The sequence below is a fragment of the Falco naumanni genome, chromosome Z (assembly GCF_017639655.2).
Source record: "Falco naumanni isolate bFalNau1 chromosome Z, bFalNau1.pat, whole genome shotgun sequence".
In the NCBI taxonomy this organism is placed as follows: Eukaryota; Metazoa; Chordata; class Aves; order Falconiformes; family Falconidae; genus Falco; species Falco naumanni.
This window is the reverse complement of record NC_054080.1, coordinates 76,746,804-76,762,891: the sequence shown is the minus strand read 5'-3', so window position 1 is coordinate 76,762,891 and position 16,088 is coordinate 76,746,804. Positions and strand designations below refer to the sequence as shown.

The window sequence follows — 16,088 nt, the reverse complement described above, 5'->3', positions numbered from 1 at the left end:
TTCAAAGCGAGGGGCTGCCCGGCCGTCCCTCTCGTCCCGCAGGAGCATCCTGTGCAGGATGAGGAATTCGGGGTGAAGGTTGTGTGTACCTCAGAGCTCGACGGGCTCGGGACTCCTTTACATTATTGCCCCCCTGCCCGCTTTTCCCTTCTCTTCCTCCCCAAACTTTGAGAGGGCAGCCTTCAAAGTGCTACGGCATCGCGTAATTGGTGGAGGTAGATAAACTCTTTCAATTCCTCTGTCAGCCTTCCTGTTAATCCAAAAAAAAAAACTTTTGTGCTTGTCATTTCCCCTCCTGTAAATACAGTAAGCGAGAAATCTGGCCCTGTTGTCCCAGAAGGGAGCTGAAGGGAGCAGACTTAAATTCTCAAAACTGCTGGAGGAGTAGTAATTGCATGTTTATCTTAGAAGAAGTGATTAAAAACCTTTGGTGTCTGCAGAAGATACGTTGTGTTGGGCCTACCCCATTGCACTTAATGTCCACTTGGTCTGTGGCAAAATACTGTCCCCTTCGTCTCACTTCTCCCAGGAGTTAACTGTTTCAGTAGTAGCTCCTGCATCTCCCATTTCATGCCCTTTGCCTTCTGTCAAACTGAAAACATTTTGGCTGATCTCTTCGCTTGGCTAATACACATCTTCAGTGCCTCTTGGCCTCTCTGGGTCAAGGTTTAAGAGCTTTGTTCCACAAAACCAAAATAACCTGTAGCTTGGGGAATAACAGATTTGAGTCACGTTCAGTTTGGCCTCATTGTTTTGAAGGAAGGCAAGGCTTTGGCACAAGGCTTGTCTTTTGTAATGACTTGGCTGGCTTACTCATGTAGGTGTGATAGGTGTATATTCTTAGGCTCGCCTCCATTATTACTTACTCGGGAATTCACTCTGGTCTTTGGTTGGTGACTAGGTCATTTTTACATCCAAATGGTTTGGTGACCTCTTCCTGCACTTACATTACTCATCCATTTTTTTTCAAAGAAATCACAATGGGTCAAAATATTTTTGTTTGGTTGGGGAGCTCTCTGGATTGTGTGTTTGCAATTGTTCCTGGAAAGAAGCTGAAGCAGCCTGGAAATAATCTGCGAATGTGTGTTAACAAGTGTAGCTTTAGCCAAGGTTGCCAGTTGCCTTACCTCATTACTACGAATGGGCTATCTTTGGTGGTATTTGATGTCCTTGAACTGTCATGCCTTCTAAATTCTTCTGACTGATCCTGTGATACTTATTTTGAGAGTGGGAGACTAAGGTCTCATGATGCCTTCACCCCTCCGCACCAGAGGGATTCCCTTTAAGCAGCATGGCTGGAGTCTGTCAGATGTTGTTCCTGTCTCATCTTTCCTTCATGAGGAGCTGTGGCATGGTGGTGTTTTGTTTTGGTAGCATTTGATCTTTGGTTATGCATCCTAACTTCTGAGCTGCTGGAAAAGTGGTGTTAGACCCTTTTCTGTCTCTAGGAAGGAGTTCTGTTGTCCTGAGAAGTGATGTTCTTGGCTTTCTTTGTATTGGGCCTTTAGGCAGACCTTCAGACGTATTAGACTTTGCTTACTGAATCGTTTAGAAATAAGATTAATACGCTAAACTTTATTTGGTGGGGTGACTTCTGTGATACATTCGTAGCATATTGAAGGTCAGCACTGGTTCAGATCAGTGTCCGATCTATTTTTCAAATTTCTTGGCTTGATGAAACATCTAGGTTCATCTTGTTTAGTATTTTTAGTTTCCTAAGATGAGGTAAGCAGGATTAGAAATAAGCAATTGCAGGATGTAACTTTTTTAAACATCATAGTGATGAGTTCGGGAATCTGCTGCTGATTGAGGTGCAGTTTGAGGATGGGTGTTAGAGGGAAAGTACAAAGGTTTCTAGTTAAGCTCAAGTATAAATATTTTGAGGGAAACCTGTGTTTAATGTGACCTTAAAGAAAGTGTTAGTGGTGGCTGGTCAGTAATACGAATGCTTGATTTGTGCTCTTGGAGCTGGCAACATCAGCTTTGGGCACCTTGTTTATTCTTGAAGTACAGCCTTTCTCTCTGGGTTGTTGAACTAGCTGAATAAACTGAAATGAGGGAAGTGCTTTCTTTGCACCTCCTTGACAGGGGCTACTGTGGTTAAAAGCTGCTTCAGCATTTCAACAGATTTTGGTTTCAGTTGCTAATCCTGTAACTCTAGCATTTGATAAATTGAAGCAGAAAACAAGTCCCCCTAAGTGTTTGTTTAAATGGTAGGTTATCAGTACTTTAGTGCTGGCTATAATAAAGTCAGGGACTTCTTAAAAAATTCAAGGGCAGCATCTAAACATATTTTATCAGCTTGATACAGCACACTCAGGTCTGCTGCAGTACTTCATAGTTTCGGACCTCCTGGCTAAGATGGTAGGGGCAGCAGCCTTCAGAAGCAACCACTGTGTGAAGAGCAGCTTGTATCAGCAAGTGGCTGGAGCAGTCCTGACCTGCAAGCCCCTGCTTAGGTGAGCAGCTGAAGGTAAACATCTGCAGTGGAGGCTTATCGACCTTTGCCTTACCTAGTGGCTTTATTCCCAGTCACGCTGAATAGCTACATAGTGTCTTGGGAAACCTTATGCTTAAGTTCCAGATTATCAACTTTAGGGAAGGAGTTGTGGTTGTCGTCTCTCAGTCCTTGATGGCTGCTGTAGCTCTGGATCGGTAATGTATTGTCTTCCAAAAAAGTCCAGTCATAAGAGCAAATGTCTCTCCTTCAGCTGCTCTCGGCAAGAAGTTGCCAGTTCGACTGAAGTTTCTGGCGGGATTGGTTGTGTTGGGCTACAGGTATTTGACTACAGTAAGTGAACTTAATTCTTGGTTCATGACTCTTTCAGAGTTTAAGGGTGAAAGGTGGGTAAACTTCATGTGTCTGAAGATGATTGATCTGCTTGCAACTGATTCAGTTACTGAGTTTTTTTGAGAGAAAAAGGAAAGATTTTTCTCAGAATGAAATGCTTCATGTTGAGGTTGTAGACAGTGCCAGTTGCTGCTTTCTCAGGTCAGCTGGGAAGGACATGGTGTGATAAGACAGGTCTTTAGATGAGGCTCCACTGGGCTATGTGGTAGTTCTTAATTGCTTTGGAAACAATGGGAATATGTTTTTTCTGGTTTTGCCAGCAGTGCCTGAGCAGTAGAGAACCGTATTGTGCTGTCATCTGCAGAACTATGTGTGAGCAGTTCATCGATGCCACCTTTATGCTATAGGAATCTTCCGTTCAGCTGAGAGGGCTTTGCTCTACGGCAGGTGAACTTCACTGTCAATTTTGGCAGCTGGTGCGTAAATGGGGACCACCACAACAAAGGTTAAGCTGTAATTTGGTGATGATGGGTGCTAACTGGGACAGATTTCAATGGTTGAGGGTTGTGCATGGGGTGAAACTTTCACCATCTCAGTTGACCATTGATTCATCTCTCTGTCTGCCTTGTAAGACACTGGACTTCTTTGATGTTTGGGCCTTCAGAGCCTGGATGTTGATAAACTATTGCCCAATGCTTTAATCAAGCTGTGTTTTCAGGATACTTGCAGAACTATTGGAAAGTGTTTCCTGGTGGCTTACTCAAAGCTCTGGATGTCTGGTGCAGTTCCACCTTAGTGTCACAGCTTTGGGTTGTTTTTTAAAAAGGAAATTCTTCTAATTTTTATAGTTGAATGGTATTCTTGTGCTGGGAGCCAACCTTTCAGGGGAAGGTGCAAGTGAGAAATTACACAAATAGAAATGTCATTATTAAAGACATAGTGCTGCCCAGAAGTATGGTTTGACCAAGTATGCTGTGTCAAGAAGCATGTTTAATGTAGAGCAAGAGTCAATATTAAAAGCTCCTTCAGAGGTGATGCAGGCTGGGTAGGTGAAAATGAATGCACCTAACATGAAAGGAAACAAGAAAAATTAACGGCATTATTAGAGTTGCTATTTGATAGTTCTTAAGGCAACTTATTCCATAAGGTATTTTTGCTACTTGAAGGAGCAAGTCTTGACAGATAAATTGGAGGAAAGGGGGGAATACCCCAAGCATTATGATTAGTTTTCTCAAGTAATTTGGGGACTAAATACTTGTCAAGGCATTGTTTTCCTTGCTTTTTTGAACTCATTAACCATGTGCTTTTTGGAGTTCTGTGTTGTTGGATCTCAGGTTCTTCAAAGTGATTTGTTTTGATTTCAAAGCAATTTGCAATATGGGATTAATTTTTTTTCAGAGCAGAAAATCAATATGGAACTTTTGGATAACTGATGGCAAGAACGAGCACTGTGTTTAAAAGTTTGGTATTGTAGGCTACTTCCCAGAAAGCTTAAAATTAAGCAAATAGAAGTTTCTTAAGCACTCAGAATTATCTAACTGTTTTAACTCCATAAAAATATGCCTTGGTGCCAAGGAAAAAATGTGTAGTACTCTCAGCACAAAGGCTGCCTTCTGCAGGCCTCTGCAATGCAAGATGCTCCACAGCTTGTTGCTCAGTGTACTTAATCTTCTATTTTTATTGCCTTTAGGTATCATTGATGCCAATAAGCAGAGGTTTGATGCAAAACTGTGGGTGAATAGGGCTTGGAGTTTCTTGCTCTGGGTCTGAAGAGCCCCCATTCAGAGCAGGCTGTCTCCAAAGCAAAAGAGCCGCTAAGCTGTCTGCAGGCAGGGAGGCAAGGAACCTTCAGACTTTGGTTCACTGATCATAAGCGTTTTTATGATCTCTGTCAGGCCTGGGGAGTACCTGACTGACCCTCACTCTGCTGTTGCATAGAGCATTTTGGATGGCTACATCTTTGGGCGCCACAGAACCCCCCAGACAACACACCCAGCCTGTAGGCTCTCTCGGACAGCAGTCTGTCCTCAGGATGAAACGGGCAAGGTGATGGTGGCAGCCAGCTCCCGGTCCTTTCTTTCTTTCCCTCGGGCTCTTCTGATCTGGGTAGGGTTATTGTGTATGCCAAGAAGCACAGTAGTGATTTCCAGTTCTGATACTGCCCGAAAATACAAGATCATGTGCAGTTAGGTTCTCCTGTATGGCAACAGGAGAACTGTAGCACAGTCCACCTCTGCCATTAGAGTGAAAATGGAAAGCTTTCTGTTTGGAAGCACAGTGCTCTCACTTTACATAATTTTTCCATTGTTTGGCTTTTTTTACATGAGTTTGCACAGAATGATCCTTGCATAAGGTGAAATACAATGTGATTTTTTTGTCTTGAATAACAATGCAAAGAACTGTGCCTCTTGAAATTTCTTGCCTGTCTGTTCAGGAGGTAGTAACTAAAAGCGTGTAGTTAGCTTTAGTACTGTCTCACATTATAGGAATTAGCGGAAGATTTTGACTATGGCGTTAGAAGGGTGTCTTTTCTGATTTTTTTTTTTTGTGTAAATCCATTAGTATCTCCAGTATTGCAGTGATGTTATGCCAGTGTCTGAGTGTGGGACCACATCTGTAACTTCTCAAAAGCTAAAACACGTTTTTAGGTTGATGTTTCTGAAGTAGCGCTTATGCTGCCTGCTATTTTACACAGTGATATATTCACATGGGGTATCTTCTCTTTAATAGCACTTCAGGTTTACTGCATGGTGCTCATCTTGTATCTAGAGGGTAGGAAATGCCAGGAAAAAAAGGTTGCAGAACCTTAACTCTGATCTTTGACATGCGGTTTGGCTGTGTAGTTTATGGTCATCAGCAGGTGTTCATGGTAATGAAGAGGATAGACTAAATGGTGGAGATTTTGTGTTGAACTGAAGTGTAACTGTGTTAAAAGTTGGAAATGTAGCAGCAGTTGCAGATAGACTGCCATGTGGCTGCACTAGAGGTTATGTGACTCATAATGTAGCAGCTCCTCTTGTAATTTGGGCTGTGCATGATCAGATGTGTGCATACACATACAGGTGTGCACAAAATTAGCTTGCTATTTCCAGAGTGCTACTTCATTTTTAAAACCTTAGTGTTTTATCCAGCATTATGAGTTAGAGGAATTGCAGTTAATCTTACTAAGCTTTTGTGGTAGTGACCTACTGAGAATGTCTCATCTCACCAGACCAGTTTAATAGTAATAACTTTGGCATTGTGTGCCCTCCCCTGAAGCACTAGTAGCCAAGATGAGCCTAATTGATTGATTGCCTATCTCCACACTTCCTGAAACATTTAAAATGCATAAATATTTGCCCAAAGTTGTCTACAAATAGAAGAAATTATAAAGCTACTGAGTTGGGGTGCATGTAGGATATTTTGGAATCTTGCTTGACTTGAAGAAATGTGACCTTAAGACTTCCTGGATATTTGGGTTTTTAATTAAAGCAATCACCTGAAGAACAAGGGGAACATAAAAGGGCTGTCTTAAGTGGGTGACACTTGCAGATATCACAGTATTTGTGATTAACAAAGAGAAGGCTGCCTGGCAGACAGGCTGTTTCTTACTCCTTAAGGTTTTAGTATTAAAAGCATGACATGATGTGTTCCCATTGATCTGTTTTATTGTCTTAAAATTACACAAGTAACTTAGAAATTCAGGTAAAGGGTTTTTGCTTGGGAGATGAAACTTAGGCTGATAGTAGTAGGGACACATTTGCAATAGTTGTGAGACTCTTTCCCCAAGTTAAAATATGTATCTTAGTTAAAGTATTTAAAAGACACTTTTTAATGTTCATGGTAGCAAAATGTTTGGAGGGGTTAAGATGCAAAACTCTTTGCCAGACTATTGGAACAGTGTTAAGAACCAGCGTTTAGCCAGTTGTGCCACTTGGGTCAATTCTTGCATGACAGACACTTGTCCATTGTGCAAAAAAATCTTGGTTTTAAGTTAATCCTTAGACATCTCCAAAGCTAGAAACCTTCTGCTGTTAGATCTAGGCAAAGGCTGAAATAACACTTCTGCAGCACCATCTTTGGTCATATCAAAACAAAAGCCATGCAGTCGGGTAGCTTTGACTTACAATACTCCGTGAAAACTCATTTGTTCTTGCATAAAGTTTGCTCCTATAAGCCTCTAATTCATGGATGTAAACTACACTGGTGTGCAAGTGTTTGCATATCTTGTCTAGAACAACTATCTGTAAAAGCACTCACCTTTATTAAAAGAATGAGATTCTTATAATGTATTGAAGAAAACCAAATTTCATCTGAGTGCTCCCAATCACTTCTCTTGCAGGATAGTAACTGTACCCACACTTAGTAGCTGAATGCCTTTCAGTGGTGCTCGAGCAGTATAACTTGAGAGGCTGATGTCTTTTCTGTACCTTTTAAGTGTCTTTGTAGCCATTATCTAAATCCCTTCTAATTTGTCATTCATGTGGTAACAAGATGCCCATACCCAGATGTTTCAGATGAAGGTTTGTGGCTCTTTTCAGTTAAGGTGGAAAGAAAAGGCCTTGTCTGTTCTTAATGATACTGCCAGTTCAGTGAGATCTCTGCCAGACCTCACTTTTTTTGGCATCGAGGCTCAACTCTTGTTGAAAATTCAGTGGATGATGGTAATGTTTCTTCTCTTGTATAATTTTCTGTGTCAAGTGGCTGTTTCTTGAGACAACCACAGTCATGTTTAAACAATTCTCTTTAGAGGACCTGTTGTCACTTTTTTTTGAAAGAACTTCTAAATGAAACCAGGCATTTTATATTGCTGTATGATCTCCATCAGAGCATATAAAAATGAAAGTTTTGAGACCAGCATATGGAATGATTTCCATTTCTCAGTTCTGCCAGAAACCTGAAAGCTTATGCGCTTCAGAATTTAACTAATATGCTTTCTGTGAAATTTAACTGATTTCCCGCGCCCCCCCCCCCCCCCCCCCCCCCCCCCCGGTAGCAATTCTTTTATTTGTTTAGAAGAAGCTTGGCTGGCTTTGGCCTGAAATACAGCAATAGCAGCACCCCTGGGGGAAGCTGGATAGGTGGGGTAGACTTCACGGAGGCTGTGAACATTGGGACTTCAACATTCTGGAATCAGCTGGATTACTTTTGAAAATTTGTTAACAATGAAGTTTGTTTTGACTTTCAGAGGCTTATGGGCAGACTCATCAGGAGCTAAAGGCCAGCCTTGGCAGGGTCATCATGGCATGTCACTCTGGAGGTTTATTTTAAATGGCAATAGCAGCGTTTGTGGTCTTGAACCCATATCATCCATGGCTATACTCCAGTTGGAAAGAGATCATAGTTGTATTGGCTGCTGCTAAGGAGAGACGGGGTTAGAAAGCTGCTGGTCTTGGACATTTTCTTCTGGATGTTATGGAATAAGTCTGGCTTCTAGTGCTGTCGGAGGTGGTACTCTGATTTCACTGATTGAAGCAGCCTGCTTAATGTTAAACTTGGACAAATCATTGTTAATTCTCATCCAATTTACAGGCTTATCCCATGCCTACTAAATATTGTCTACTTTGGATCATGTCTCTGGTGTGAGTGATATGCTTATGCTTGGGCTCTTCAACCAGGGACCGTATTTTGCCTCCAAGGGGCAATTCAGTAACAGGCTGGCAATAAACAAAAGCTGTGAAAAGCCATGCTGCTTAATGGTCCTGTCCATGGAGACCACAGCTAGGCTGGCTGCTGTAGGTATGTGCTGCCTGCCTTAGCCAGAGAGCTTCCTGATGGCAGTTGTAGGTGTGATGCTGAGTGGTAGATCAGGTCAGGTTGGGGTGAGGGTAGTGGGTATAAATCCCAAAGCATGGCACTGCCTGTTCCCAGGCCTCACAGGCGTGCAATGGAATGTCACGTGGCCTTATTTTCAGCAGTCTTGGGCGCATGCACCATACCTGAGATCTTGCCTGCTGTCTGGGTTCGTAATGCCACATACTATGGGGTCAGCTCTGTGCAGTGGCAGAGGCAAGGAGGAAGGTCCTAGTATGCTTGGCCACAAGAGGCCTGTCATCGTGATGCTGCCAGTCCTCTTCATCTGCCTCTTTGTTCTCTGGGAATCCAAGTCTGTCTCAGGTGTCTCCCTTCATCTTTTTTCCTATACTGGACCGACTGTACTTTGGGATGTGACTGAAAGCTGATAGAAGGTCACCGTGTGTGACCAGATTAGAGTTCCTGGTGTCTCAGTCTTGTTCTGTTTCATCTTCCTCTCAGCAGCTATCAGTTTGCTGAGCACATGGATGACTTTCACCTGTTTCCAAGAGAATAGTGAAGTATTTTTTACTTGCCTACTTCTAAGATGGCTGGTTTCTGCTATTAAAACAAAAGTAAGCTTGACGGTGAGCCTGTGAGTTATAGTTCAGCAAATGTGGCAAAGCTCTGATTAGAGACTAGTTGACAGAAAAACTTTTCAGGTGTTGGCATCTGCATCAGTTCTGTTGTATCTTTAACTCTTGCATGCACCAATTTATTTGTGATGTCCTAGATGTTTTTGTTCAGTGTGCATTAGTTCATAGGTGGGGGTGTAAGTAAGTTTTGGTGTTTTTCTTCCCTTCTCTTAAGTATAGAGCAGTGACTTCTGTAAAGAAAGAATAGATACAGTATGTTTCCTGGAACAAACTCTGTATAGATAGTGGGGTTTGCATTGTTGTCATCTAAACTCTATTCTAAATCTCCTTCTAATTAAAAAAAAAGACAAAACAACACTATGAAGGAGGTGTTTTATAGCAGATTACCATAATGATGGCAGCAGGAAGGAGATGCCCAATTCTCAGAAAGGACTTCGATTTTGTTAGACTGCTATTATGTGATACATAACTTGTGCAGCTGTAGTAATGCAGAAAAACTGAGGATGACAAAATTTAGACTGAGGCTAAAGCCTACTGTTAACGGTTGGTTGGTGCATTGAATTTAGATCGTAATGTGCAGATTAATATCTAGACGATGTCAACTTGAGAGGGTTATGGGAAGTCAGCTTCCTAAAAGAAAGGTTTGTGTCTGTTACTTGGTGCTTCTATGGCCACCTAAACAGTTTCCTGCTAGGTAGGAGGCAACGAGCTTTCTTCGGTACATGTTTAGTTGAGCTTTGTTTGGTAAAGCTATTAAATATTGCTGTGTCACATTTACTCTAAATGTGAATTGCTACAATCTGATGTTAGACTGGGTGAAAGGGATGTACAAGCCAGAATTCATCATCTGTTAGGCCCTTTGTGTGGGTGAAGCGTGGCACTTGTTGAGAATAGTCTGTGGATGCTATGCAAACAGGATGAGAGAGCCAATACAATGCATTGTTCTAGATCTGTTGGTGAATGTAAGAGGTGTTCATCTGAAGGACATGGGGCTAGGATTGGAAGAGTCATGTAAAAGTATGGAGGCTTTGTGCAGCTTTGAATGTAAGGTAGGGTCAAAATGTTCTTTGACAGCAGTAAGTAATTTAGTGAATAGGATAGCAACTAGAAGTCTTCTATCTATAACGGTTTGTATTCATGACCCTGGATAAATTAACATTTTTATGTAAAATGGATATATCTTATAATAGCATAGTTGACTAAATCTGTAGGTAAAATCATTTTGCTTTTTATAAATAGCACATGGGAAAGCTTTCTTCCAAAACAAGTTCAACTTGTATGTTTACAAGTACAATATTTATATTCAGAATAGCTGAAGAAATTGTCAAGTGACTGACTTTCAGGCTGGTTAAGCATGAATGCAAAGAGATTTTTGGAATAAGAACTTCTGCTTATTCCTGGGTTTTCAAAATAAGAACCTGAGCAGTTTCCTGAAGCGCCCTAGTACAGATCCTGATGTACTGACAAGTCACACTCCTCTGTACAGACTTTGTCCATGAGGCAGCTGCAGCAATTCTCCAAGAGCAAAAAGTAAAGCTGGAGTTGTGTAACTCTAACCTGGAGGGGAGGAGGGGGACGTTCTGGGTGTTGAACAGAAAGCCATCAAGTCAAGGCCTGGGTATGTAGGCTTACTGGGGGAGAGGTATGCTATGCAGGCTTCACAAATAATTCTCGGAAAGAACGTATTGGGGAGAATCTGGGCAAACTTCTCATTGGAGGAGGCAAAGCTATGCCATGGCTGTCTCATCATTTGAAATGTCAGAGGGATCTGCACTGATTTCGGAGATGGCCAGCTTTTTTACCTCCCATCTCTGGGATTTCTTTCTTGTACTGTCTTAACTGCTCCTTGTACCCTTCTACTACAGCTGGCCCCGGTCTTCTCTCCTGTGCTTTGAAGATTAGGCTCAAAATAAAGCCTCTCAGCATAGTGAAACTGGCACGTAGGATTTGATGTCAAATGTGGAAGTGTGAAACGGCTCACAGCTCTGTAGCGTGGCCAGGGAGACAACCTGGTGTGGTGCTTTGTGGAGCTGGTGCATTTGCAGGGCAAGATTTGGTTCTAGTAAGTTAAGACAGAGGTTTAAAGTATTTTACTGACATGCCTCAGAGTTCTGTTATGCTTGTCACCCAAAGTGCAATTACCGAGGCTATGCCACACCACTGAGCTTAAAACACATGGGCAGAAAGCCAAATTCTACACTTAGCAAGCACTTTAAATAGAAAACTACAGCACAACTGACCTACAGGTACCTTCCTTTTATAAGGAAAGCTGATGTTTCTGACTGCCAGAGGCTGCTTTGCTTTAATTATAAATGCATTGATAAATGCCATTGTATAACACTTACTTGCTGAAATAATGTTTGGTCATAGCTTAATGCTTTTGCCATGTAGAGTCTGAAATTCAGGCAGAATATAGTCTTTTCCTACTCTAGTTTTGTTAACCTTGTATTAATAGGTACAGTGAAAGGAATACTCAGGGCTTTCTCCAATGACACTGTGTCAACCATGGCAAACCACCAATGTTCACAGTACTAAACCGTTGAGATCATTTTATAGTGTTTAAGTATGCCTGCATTGCAGCAATGGCACATTCGGGCCTGTCTCAAGCACAGTAGTGGTCTGGTAGCAACAGAAAGATATTTAACACCAGTTGTGAATTGACCCAGCTTATGACTTGGTTTTTCAGCCTGTGCTTAATCCCGTGTTGCCATGGTTAGGCTGCTACCAGTATCTGTGCTAATGGATGCAAAGCTAGTCCAGTTGCAGCTGTAAATCTGTAAGTCACAGCAGTGAGGACCTTGAAGACACAAACTTGGGAAGCTGCTTTCATATAGCTTCAAACGCTGATGGTACAAAGACACTGGTAGCTTTAGTGGTAGAACTTAACAAACAGTTACGCTAGGTTTGGTTGGGTTATCCTGTATTTTGGAAGATGTAAATTCTCATCAAAGCTCTTGTGATGCCTCCTTTTTTGTGTCTAAATACATGGACTGGGGGAAGGGGAGTGCAGTGTCATATTTCCCTACTTTTACTGCTGTGAAGCTCCTAGAAACTGTATTGCATCTTATGAGTACTTAGCTGCTTGCAGAGTTCAGCTGAATTGGCTACCAGGTTTTGTGGCTGCCGCAGCAGTAGAGTCTGACAGCTTAAGCCTCACTTAGTGAAAACATGCGTATAGCTAGGGGGATTATCCACTTATTAATTTCTTTGTGGAAGTTCTGTGATTTTTTTTTTAAAGACACGTACATGGGTGTGCATTTCAAGGCCTAGCTTAGTTTCATAAGTATTATAAGAAATACTGAGTCACTGACTGCTTCTCTTAGTAACAGAAAACAAAATAGAAGGAGACTTCAGTGAGTTACTCAAAGTGACAGCATAGGCGTGCACAAACCTGGTTTGGATGTATACCTCTGTGATTGCATCTTCCTCTTCATTGCCTCAGTGCCTTGGAATTTAAGCTATCAAACTTCTTCCAGCTTTACAGAAAACCTCACTTCTAAGGGTATAATTATAACAAATCTATTTCTATGAAAGGAACTTGCGATTCTTAGGACAGAAGATCTCAAAGGCTACTAAAAGCTTAAAAAAAGAGAAAAAGCCAGATTCCAAAATGACTGTTTCTGGCAGCTGATTTCCTAGAAGTCATGGTGAACAGAAGGGGAGCCCAAGATAGATGAGCTGAGGTGCTGGTGTTGATGAAGCGGTTGTCTTGGCAACTGCAGTCACTTAAATATCTCTAGGAAAATAGCTGGCAAATGTTAAGATTGAGAAATGATGATGGGTTGACAGAAGAACCAGGAGCAATGCAACCCTGATGGTGGTTCTCTTGTGATGACAGTGTGCCTGGCTGCCCTCTTGCTACATGAAGCAAGATCTTGCAGAAACACTTACCTCCCAGGGTATATTCATTCCCCAAAAAAGTGGCTGATGAATGTGGTGTATTCAGGTACTACTGGCGTGCTTCATTTTGCAGCTCCACTGTTTGATGTAGGCATACAAATGTTGCAGCAAAACAGAGTGCAAAATAAACCCTGCATGCAAGCAGGTGTAAGTATGAGAATTGTGTTCCATGTGAGAGTTAAACTGCAGAAGCTGCAGCTGTGTCAGGGATTGTTTTGGGTCCTTGCAGTGCTTGGGTGAGAAACTGAGACATCTTACCATGTGTGTTTTGCTAATCATGATTGCACATGCTGTTCTGTGGTTTTGCAGGTAAAACTTGTAAGTTTTAATCTTTTACTTTCCTTATGGAGCACTTAATTCTCTTTCATGTTGGCACAAAAAGCAAACCTCAGAGAAATCGCAACCAAATAAAACAAGCGGAGTTTGAGCCAATTGTTTCCTGCTGCCACAAGCATATTTGTAACTGCCAGCTATGACAGGTATTTCTACAGGCACTGAATCTTAAGCAGAACACCAGGTGCTCGGAGAAGTTACAGAAGTCTAAGTGTGTATGCTTTCTGCCTCTCATTTAATAGCTGTTTTCTGAGCTTCTCTTTGTGTAGTAACTTGTGAAAAGTTGTAGTCAAAAGCTTCCTTGAAATGGAAGTGGAAAACTCATAAGCTGCTACTTGCTGCAAAGTGCAGTAAGCAGTGAAAACTGGTGACAGGATCAATTATGTATCGCATTTTTTCCTTTTTTTCCCTAGGAAAAATCCTACCCTACAGATACAGGAACAGTCACTCCCATATGGGGGGCTGGGTTTTTTTACCGGCATGTTTAAAAGCTACTTGGCTCTACTGGTAGTGGTCTGGATAACAGGCAGGTTTGATGTTCTTGTGATGCAGATTCAGTTTGGTCCTCTGGTTATTTCATTGAAAGCTTTGATCATTTGACCAGCTATTTTTGCTTAGCCATGTGTTTTTAGCATGGGCAAAAATCTCTTCTAACTTTCTCTACTAGCACTTCAAGCCTGCGCTACAGTTAATATTTGATTGGACTTCTGAAGCCTTGCCAAATTAGAGGGAAGTTTTCCTTGGCGAGTGACATGAGTTTCTGCAGTAATGATATATTAAGTAAAAAATTGCAGTTGCTGGTGTACTGCAGATACTGATGGTAGTTTTTTACTCGTGAGTAGCTTTTGTGAAGGAGCAATGCAAAAAAAAAAAATATCCCCCTTTCTGGTTTTTAAGCTTTTAACCTTTCTTGCATCTCCCTCTGACCTTTCAAGGTGTTCTTACACTAGAAGTGCTAATGTCAGATATAGGACTAGAGACTTCTCAAGGCTTCTGAAACTTCATCTGACACTGTTCAACAGATTAAGGTACACAAATCACCCCTGGGAGTGGAGTGGTAGACTTTAAAAATTATTTCCTATTGTGGGCAAAGAATATTTAAAGAGTGGGGGAGTATGGGATGAAACCTGGATCACGTGGTGTAAACTCTTTGAATTCTGTACTTGTAGTGGGCTGCTCTGCTGTTTGGATCTGCTAATCTTTATCTGTCTACTTTCATTATTTTAACAGCTAAAAGTTCCAAAAAGGCATGGTACAATCAAAACAACCCTCTTGTCAAAGTAAAGCTTGATATAGGGAGCTTTGTAAACTAGGCACATGAGTAGTCTGGGTTTTCTGAAGAAAGCATATGGTAGCTGACACTTCAGCTGGAGATGACTTGGTAATGAAGCTCCTTTGTCTGAATCCTCTGCCATTTCATGAGGATAATGGCTGTGCTGGTTTTGGCTGGGATAGAGTTAATTTTCTTCACAGTAGCTGGTATGGGACTGTGTTTTGGATTTGTGCTGGGAACAGTGTGGGTAACACAGGGATGTTTTAGTCATTGCTGAGCAGCGCTTACACAGCAGCAAGGCCTTTTCTGCCTCCCTCCCCACCCCACCAGCGAGCAGGCTTGGGGCGGGGGGGCACAAGAAGTTGGGAAGGGGCACAGCTGGGACAACTGACCCCAACTGGCCAAAGGAATATTCTAAACCATAGGATATCACGCTCAGCATATAGAGGTAGGGGAAGAAGCAGGAAGGGGGAAGTGTTCAGAGTGATGGCATCTGTCTTCCCAAGTAACCATTAGGCACGGTGGAGCCCTGCTTTCCTGGAAGAGGGACTGTCATGGCTTAACCCAGCTGGCAACTTCAGCCCCTGCTGAAGTTCAGAGCTGCTTGCTTGCTTGCTCCCCCCACAGTGGGATGAGAGAGAGAAATGGAAAGATGAAAGTGAGAATACTCATGGGCTGAGATACAGGCAGTTTATGTAGGTAAAGCAAAAGCCATGCACCAAGCAAAGCAAACCAAGGAATTCATTCACCACTTCCCATGGGCAGGCAGGTGTTCAGCCATCCCCAGGACAGCCAGGCTCCATCACATGTAATGGTTACTTGGGAATAAAAATGCCATAATGCCCGATGTCCTCCCTTGTTCTTCTCCCAGTTTTATATGCCGAGTGTGACGTTCTGTGGTATGGACTATCCCTTTGGCCAGTTGGGGTCAGCTGCCCCAGTCGTGCCCCCTCCCAACTCCTGCACCCCCAGTTCCTCGCTGGTAGGGTGGGATGAGAGGCAGAAAAGGTCTTGACATAGTGTAAGCGCTGCTCAGCAATGACTAAAACATCCCTGTGTTACCCACACTGTTCTCAGCACAAATCAAAGACATAGCTCCATACTAGTTACTGTTAAGAAAGTTAACTCTATCCCAGCCAAAACAAGCAGAATGGCAGATTAAGCTGCTTTTTTGTAGGTGCAAGGAAGGTAGACAGCTAAAAATATTCGGTTTCTGCACATCTTTAAGCAGTCTTAACAGACTGGCACTGGCCAAAATCCTGGGAGTCACAGGTATGAAAAGTGGTTAAACTCTTCCAAACTGAGTGAGTAGTCCTACTACCAGTGACAAACCTTCTTCTGAATGGAGAAGGATCTAGATTCTCTGATCAATCTGTTTTAAGACAGGACAAGTCAAGCCTGGTCAGAGACCTTCCCCCGCGCC

The 16,088-nt window shown here is 42.3% G+C and overlaps 1 protein-coding gene across 1 annotated transcript in view; it reads left to right on the top strand.

Annotated features, from left to right (window-relative positions):
- Positions 1-16,088, top strand: part of LOC121081093 (ubiquitin-conjugating enzyme E2 R2) — a 57,473-nt gene that overhangs the window by 699 nt on the left and 40,686 nt on the right. The window lies entirely within an intron of this gene.